Genomic DNA, 9243 nt, shown 5'->3' with positions numbered 1-9243 from the left:
GGATGTTATGTAACTATCCCATCCTCTGGCACCCTCTTCACTTTTTGTCTTCAATCTTTCCCAATATCAGGGTCTTTTCCAGTGAGTCAGTTCTTTGCATCAGGTGGCCAAAGTATTGAAGCTTCAGGTAGCAACAGTCCTTCCAATGAATAGTCAGGGTTGATTTCCTTTAGGATTGACTAGTTTGATCTCTTTGCAGTCCAAGGGACTCTCAGGAGTCTTCTCCAGACCACAGTTCGAAAGCAACAATTCCTTGGTGTTCAGCCTTCTTTATGGTCCAACTCTCACATCCTTACATGACTACTGGAAAAACCATAGCTTTGACTACATGAGCCTTTGTCATCTAAATGAAGTCTTTGCTTTATAATATGCTGTCTAGGTTTGTCATAGCTTTTCTTCCAAGAAGCCACTGTCTTCTATTTCACGGCTGCAGTCCTATCTGCAGTGATCTTGGATTCCAAGAAAATAAAGTCTGTCACTACGTCCACTTTTTCCACTTATATGAAGTGATGGGACCAGATGCCATGATCTTAGGTTTCTGAATGTTGAGTTTTAAGCCAACTTTTTCACTCTCTTTTTTTCCCTCATCAAAAGGTTCTTTAGTTCCTCTTGCTTTCTGCCATTAGAATGGTATCATCTGCATATCTGAGGTTATTGATATATCTCCCAGAAATCTTGATTTCAGCTTGTGCTTCATCCAGCCTGGCATTTCACATGATGTATTCTGCATTAAAGTTAAATAAGCAGAGTGACAATATACAGCCTTATCATACTCCTTTCCCAATTTTGAACCAGTCAGTTGTTCCATGTAAGGTTCTAACTGTTGCTTCTTGATCTGCATAGGTTTCTCAGGGGGCAGGAAAGGAGGTCTGATATTCCCATCTCTTTAAGAATTTCCCACAGTTTGTTATGATCCACACAAAGACTTTCTCATAGTCAATGAAGCAGAGGTAGAATTATTGAATTCCTTTCTTTTATCTATGATCCAACAAATGTTGGCAATTCTATCTCTGGTTCCTCTGCCTTTTTAAAATTCAGCTTGAACATTTGGAAGTTCTCAGTACATGAACAGCAGAAGCCTCACTTGAAGGATTTTGAGCATAACCTTACTAGCATGGGAAATGAGCACAATTTTCCAGTAGTCTGTATGTTCTTTGGCACTGCCCTTCTTTGGGATTGGAATGAAAACTGACCTGTTCCAGTTCTATGGCCACTGCTGAGTTTTCCAAATTTGCTGGCATGTTGAGTGTGGTACTTTTATAGCATCATCTTTTAGAATTTGAAATAGCTCAACTGGAATTCCATCACCTCCTCTAGCTTTGTTCATAGTAATGCTTCCTAAGGCCCACTTGACTTTGCACTCCAGGATGTCTGGTTCTAGGTGAGTGACCACTCCATTAAGATTATCTGGGTCATTAAGACCTTTTTTTGGATATTCTTGCCACCTCTTTTTAATCTCTTTTGCCTCCGTTAGGTCCATACCATTTCTGTTCTTTATTGTGCCCATCCTTGCATGAAATGTTCCCTGGATAGCTCCAATTTTCTTGAAGCAATCTCTAGTCTCTCCCATCATATAGTTTTCCTCTATTACTTTGCATTGATAGTTGAAGAAGACCTTCTTATCTCTCCTTGTTGTTCTCTGGAACTCTGAATTCAATTGGGCATATCTTTCCCTTTTTCCTTTGCCTTTCACTTCCCTTTTGTCCTCAGCTATTTGTAAAACCTCCTCAGACAACCAATTTGTTTTCTTGTGTTTCTTTTTCTTTGGGATAGTTTTGGTCACTGCCTCCTGTACAATGTTATAAGACCCTGTCTATAGTTCTTCAGGCCCTCTCTCTGTACCAGATCTAATCCCTTGAATCTATTCATCACTTCCATTGTATAATCTTAAGGCCTTTGATTTACGTCATACTTAAATGGCCTACTGACCTGGGGAGTTCATCTTTTAGTGTCATATCTCTTTGCCTTTTCATACTGTTTCTCATGGGGTTCTCAAGGCAATATTACTGAACAGGTTTGCCATTCCCTTCTCCAGTGGACTATGTTTTGTCAGAACTCTCCACCAGTTGTGAATGTGACTAGTGATGGAAATGAAGTCTAATGCTGTAAAGAATAATATATTGCATAGGAACCTGGAATGTTAGGTCCATGAATCAAGAAAAATTGGAAATGGTCAAACAGGACATGGCAAGAGCAAACATTAGCATTTTAAGAATCAGTGAACTAAAATGAACCAGAATGGATGAATTTAATTCAGATGACCATTATATCTAATACTGTGGGCAAGAATCTGTTAGAAGAAATGGAGTAGACTTCATAGTCAACAAAAGAGTCCAAAATGCAGTACGTGGGTACAATCTCAAAAATGTCAGAATGATCTCTGTTTGTTTCCAAAGCAAACCATTCATTATCAAAGTAATCCAATTCTATGTCCCAACCATTAATGCCGAAGAAGCTGAAGTTGAACAGTTCTATGATAACTTAAAAGACCTTCTAGAATTAACACACACACACACACACACACACACACACACACACACATATATATATATATATCCTCTTCATCATAGGGGACTGGAATGAAAAAGTAGGGAGTCAAGAGATACCTGCAGTAACAGGCAAGTTTGGTCTTGGAGTACAAAATGGAACATGGCAAAGACTAACTGAGTTTGCCAAGAGAACATACTGGTCATAGAAAGCACCCTCTTCCAAAACACATGAGATGACTCTACACATGGACATCACCAGATGATCAATACCAAAATTAGATTGATTATATTCTTTGTAGCTGAAGATGGAGAGCTCTATACAGTCAGAAAAAAACAAGACCAGCAGCTAACTGTGGCTCAGATCATGAACTCCTTATTGCAAAAATCAGACTTAAAATTAAAAAAAAAAAAAAAGCAGGGAAAACCACTGGACCATTCAGGTATGACCTAAATTAAATCCCCTTACAATTAATCAGTGGAACTGACAAATAGATTCAAAGGATCAGATCTGATAGACAGAGTGCCTTAAGAACTATGGAGGGAGGTTAATGACATTGTACTGGAGGTGATGAGCAAGACCATCCCCAAGAAAAAGTAATGCAAAAAGGCAAAACGGTAGTCTGAGGAGGCCTTACAAATAGATGAGAGAAAAAGAGAAGCTGAAAGCAAAGGAGAAAAGGAAAAATGAAGGCAGAGTTACAGAGAATAACAAGAAGAGATAACAAAGCCTTCCTCAGGGATAAATGCAAAGAAATAGAGGGAAACAATAGAATGGGAAAGACTAGAGATCTCTTCAAGAAAATTAGAGATACCAAGGGAATATTTCATGCAAAGATGAGCACAATAAAGGACATAAAAGGTATGGACCTAACAGAAGCAAAAGATATTAAGAAGAGGTGGCAAGAATACACAGAAGAACTAAACAAAAAAGATATTCATGACCCAGATAACCACGATGGTGTGATCACTCACCTATAACCAGACATCCTGGAATGCAAATTCAAGTGGGCCTTAAGAAGCATCACTACAAACAAAGTTAGTGAAGGTGATGGAATTCCAGTTGAGCTATTTCAAATCCTAACAATGAGGCTGTGAAAGTGCTGCACTCAACATGTCAGCAAATTTGGAAAACTCAGCAATGGCCACAGGACTGAAACAGGTCAGTATTCATTCCAATCCCAAAGAAAGGCAATGCCAAAGAATGCTCAAACTACTGCACAATTGCACTCATCTCACACACTAGCAAAGTAATGCTCAAAATTCTCCAACCAGGCTTCAACAGTATGTGAACTGAGAACTTCCAAATGTTCAAGCTGGATTTAGAAAAGGCAGAAGAATCAGAGATAAAATTGCCAACATCTATTGAATCATAGAAAAAGCAAGAGTTCCCAGAAAAACAACTACTTCTGATATATTTACTATGCCAAAGTCTTTGACTATATATACTGTGTAAATTCTTAAAGTTATGGGAACCAGGCCACTTTATCTGCCTCCTGAGAAATCTGTATGCATATGAAGAAGTAACAGTTAGAACTGGACATGGAACAACAGACTGGTTCCAAATTTGGATAGGAGCATGTCAACAATGTACATAGTCACCCTGCTTACTTAACTTATATTAAGAGTACATCATGCAAAATGCCAGGCTGGATGAAGCACAAGCTGGAACCAAGATGCTGGAAGAAATATCAACAACCTTAGATATGCAGATGACACCACCCTTATGGCAGAAAGCGAAGAAGAACTAAAGAGCCACTTGACGAAAGTGAAAGAGGAGAGTGAACAAGTTGACTTAAAATTCAACATTCAGAAAACTAAGATCATGGCATCTGGTCCCATCATTTCATGACAAATAGGTGGAGAAACCATGGAAACAGTGACAAACTTTATTTTCTTGGGCTCCAACATCACTGCACATGGTGACTGGAGCCATGAAATTAAAAGACATCTGCTCCTTGGAAGAAAAGCTATGACAAACCTAGACAGCATATTAAAAAGCAGAGACATTACTTTGCCTACAAAAGTCCATCTAGTCAAAGCTATGGTTTTTCCAGTAGTTATGTATGGATGTGAGAGTTAGACCAGAGGCAGGCTGAGCTCTGAAGAATTGATGCTTTTGCACTGTGGTGTTGGAGAAGATTCTTGAGAATCTTTTGGACTGCAAGGAAATCCAATAACTCAATCCTAAAGGAAACCAGTCCTGAATATTCATTAGAAGGTCTGGTGCTGAAGCTGGAACTCCAATACTTTAGCCTGAATATTCATTGGAAGGTCTGGTGCTGAAGCTGAAATTCCAATACTTTAGCCTGATGCGATGAACTAACTTGTTGGAAAAGACCCTGCTCCTGGGAAAGCTTGAAGGTGGGAGAAGAAGGGGATAACAGAGGACAGACAGCTGGATGGCATTACTGATTCAATGAACATAAGTTTGAGCAAACTCTGGGAGTTGATGATGTATAGGGAAGCCTGGCGTGCTGCAGTCCATGGGGTCGCAAAGAGTCAGAAACGACTGAGTGACTGAAAGGAACTGAATTCAATGGGCTCATGGTTTTCCCTAAATTCTTCCATTTAAGCCTGAATTTTGCAGGAAGCAACTGATGATCTGAGCCAAAGTGGGATCCAGGTTTTTTGTTGTTGCTGTTAACTGTATAGAGCCTCTCCATCTTCGGCTGCAAAGAATATAATCAATCTGATTTCAGTATTGACCATTGGATAATGTCCATGTGTATTGACCATTGGATAATGTCCATGTGTAGGTCTTCTCTTGTGTGGTTGCAAAAGGGTGTTTAATATGACTAGTGTATTCTCTTAGCAAAATTCTTTTATCTTTTGCCCTGCTTCATTTTAAACTCCAAGGCCAAACTAGCTGATTATTCCAGATATCTCTTGACTTCTTACTTCTGCTTTCCAATTCCCTATAATGAAAAGGATATCTTTTACTGATGTTAGTTCCAGAAGTTCTTCATAGAATTGGTCAACTTCAGCTTCTTCAGCATTAGTGTTTGGGCATAGACTTGGATTGCTGTGTTGTTGAATGATTTGCCTTTTAAACCAATCAAGATCATTTTGTTCTGTCATTTTTGAGCTTGCATACAAGTACTGCTGGACATGGAACAACACACTGGTTCCAAATAGAGGAAGGAGTACATCAAAGCTGTATATTGTCACCCTGCTTATTTAGCTTATATGCAGAGTACATCATGAGTCATGTATGGATGTATGGATGTGAGAGTTGGACTATAAAGAAAGCTGAGCACCAAAGAATTGATGCTTTTGAACTGTGGTGTTGGGGAAGACTCTTGAGAGTCCCTTGGATGCAAGTAGATCCAACCAGTCCATCTTAAAGGAGATAAGTCCTGGATATTCTTTGGAAAGACTGATGTTGAATCTGAAACTCCAATACTTTGGCCACCTGATGGGAAGAGCTGACTCATGTGAAAAGACCCTGATGCTGGGAAAGATTGAGGGCAGAAGGAGAAGGGGATGACAGAGGATGAGATGGTTGGATGGCATCACTGACTCAATGGACATAAGTTTGGGTAAACTCCGGGAGTTGGTGATGGACAGGAAGGCCTGACGTGCTGTGGTTCATGGGGTCGCAAAGAGTCAGACATGACCGAGCGACGGAACTGAACGCTATAACTGAAGAATATTTAAGAGTTTCAGATGCGAAGATTCCTATTAAAGATATTCTTGAGTGTGCAAGAAGGTTTTTATCAAACACACTAAAATTATGTCCTTTAGGAAGACTCTTAGAATAGAGGCTTGTTTCCTTTCATTCTGCTTGTGAAATTATGGTCACTATCTACAAAAATGATCCGTGATTTGATTATTTTCCTGGAAGATTTAAAATGGAGGAGAAAAAGAACAAGGGAATAGGAAATGAATTTTGTGAAAATACCAGACCCTAGTATATGGCAACTGTATAGTATTACAGCAACCTAGAAAATATTTTTTCTCCTGTTGTGAGGAAACCAAGGTTTAGATGAATGAAATAATTTGCCCAAATTTACACAAACTGTAAATGACAGAGTCAAGGTTTGAACTCCTATCTGTTTGGAAAACCTCTGCTCACTTCAGTGTCAAGTTCTGAAAGTGTGACCCCCACTCCATCAGTATCAGCATTATCTGGGAATATGTCACAAATGAAAATTTGGAGGTCTTGCCCCCAGACCTTCTAAAAAATACCTCTGGGAGGGGGACACATAATTTATATTTTATTAGGTTTCTGAGCAACTCTGATGCACACTCAAATTTGAGAACTCCTGCCTTGTCCCAGACTAATTCACAATAAGAGAGGACATAGGCCTATTGTGTAAAATGAAAAAGGTGCTGATGGTAGCAGACTCTTCATTAAAAAAGCACAGACCCTGGCTCCTACTTCTAAATACATTTTGAGCATGAAACTTAGAGGATAACAAGCAGGAATAGCTGATGCTCTAAAGGGAGATTTCCCTGGTGGCTTAGATGGTAAAGAAACTGCCTGCAATGCAGGAGACTTGGGTTCAATCCCTGGGTTGGGAAGATCCCATGGAGTAGGAAATGGCAACCTACTTCAGTGTTCTTGCCTGAAGAATTCCATGGACAGAGGAGTCTGGTGGGCCAAAGTCCGTGGGGTTGCAAACAGTTGGACATGACTGAGGACTAACACTGAAGGGAAATGAAAACATTGAGTCCTTCCTTTTTCAGCATTTTAAAGCTGGAAACAGACTAGTCCAGTTGTAAGACTCAGAAAGGTTTACTGATTTGCTCCAAGTCACAAAACTAGTTGGTTAGCACAAAGGCTGCAATAGAACAGGTTCCCAATATCTAGTCGTGCTTATTCTTTTGACCCCCTATTCCTTTGCTGCACTTCACATGAACCATCAGATATAGAACTGCTGCCTTTTCCTCTTTTGAAATACTCTAAGTTTGAGATTTTTTTTTTATATTTTATTTTATTTTTTAACTTTACAATATTGTATTGGTTTTGCATATATCAACATGAATCCGCCAAAGGTATACACGTGTTCCCCATCCTGAACCCTCCTCCCTCCTCCCTGCCCATACCATCCCTCTGGGTCTTCCCAGTGCACCAGCCCCAAGCATCCAGTATTGTGCATCGAACGTGGACTGGTGACTCATTTCATATATGGTATTATACATGTTTTCAATGCCATTCTCCCAAATCATCCCACCCTCTCCCTCTCCCAGAGAGTCCAAAAGGCTGTTCTATACATCAGTGTCTCTTTTGCTGTCTCGTATACAGGGTTATTGATACCATCTTTCTAAATTCCACATATATGCATTAGTATACTGTATTGGTGTTTTTCTTTCTGGCTTACTTCACTCTGTATAATAGGCTCCAGTTTCATCCACCTCATTAGAACTGATTCAAATGTATTCTTTTTAATGGCTGAGTAATACTCCATTGTGTATATGTACCACAGCTTTCTTATCCATTCATCTGCTGATGGACATCTAGGTTGCTTCCATGTCCTGGCTATTATAAACAGTGCTGTGATGAACACTGGGGTACACGTGTCTCTTTCCCTTCTGGTTTCCTCAGTGTGTATGCCCAGCAGTGGGACTGCTGGGTCGTATGGCAGTTATATTTCCAGTTTTTTAAGGAATATCCACACTGTTCTCCATAGTGGCTGTACTAGTTTGCATTCCCACCAACAGTGTAAGAGGGTTCCCTTTTCTCCACACCCTCTCCAGCTTGTAGACTTTTGGATTGCAGCCATTCTGCCTGGCATGAAATGGTACCTCATGGTGGTTTTGATTTGCATTTCTCTGATAATGAGTGATGTTGAGCATCTTTTCATGTGGTTGTTAGCCATCTGTATGTCTTTTTTGGAGAAATATATGTTTAGTTCTTTGTCCCATTTTTTTGATTGGGTCATGTGTTTTTCTGGAGTTGAGCTGTAGGAGTTGCTTGTATATTTTTGAGATTAGTTGTTTGTCCATTGCTTCATTTGCTATTATTTTCTCCCATTCTGAAAGCTGTCTTTTCACCTTGCTAATAGTTTCCTTTGTTGTGCAGAAGCTTTTAAGTTTAATTAAGTCCAATTTGTTTATTTTTGCTTTTATTTCCAATATTCTGGGAGATGAGTCATAGAGGATCCTGCTGTGATGTATGTCGGAGAGTGTTTTGCCTATGTTCTCCTCTAGGAGTTTTATAGTTTCTGGTCTTGCATTTAGATCTTTAATCCATTTTGAGTTTATTTTTGTGTATGGTGTTACAAAGTGTTCTAGTTTCATTCTTTTACTAGTGGTTGACCAGTTTTCCCAGCACCACTTGTTAAAGAGATTGTCTTTAATCTATTGTATATTCTTGCCTCCTTTGTCAAAGATAAGGTGTCCATATGTGCGTGGATTTATCTCTGGGCTTTCTATTTTGTTCCATTGATCTCTATTTCTGTCTTTGTGCCAGTACCATACTGTCTTGATGACTGTGGCTTTGTAGTAGAGCCTGAAGTCAGGCAGGTTGATTCCTCCAGTTCCATTATTCTTCCTCGATTGCTTTGGCTATTCGAGGTTTTTTGTATTTCCATACAAATTGTGAAATTATTTGTTCTAGCTCTGTGAAGAATACCATTGGTAGCTTGATAGGGATTGCATTGAATCTATAGATTGCTTTGGGTAGTATACTCATTTTCACTATATTGATTCTTCCAATCCATGAACATGGTATATTTCTCCATCTATTAGTGTCCTCTTTGATTTCTTTCATCAGTGTTTTATAGTTTTCTATATGTAGGTCTTTAGTTTC

The sequence above is a fragment of the Bison bison genome, unplaced genomic scaffold (genome assembly GCF_000754665.1).
Source record: "Bison bison bison isolate TAMUID 2011002044 unplaced genomic scaffold, Bison_UMD1.0 scf7180017864119, whole genome shotgun sequence".
NCBI lineage: Eukaryota > Metazoa > Chordata > Mammalia > Artiodactyla > Bovidae > Bison > Bison bison.
This window is presented reverse-complemented; position numbering follows the sequence as displayed.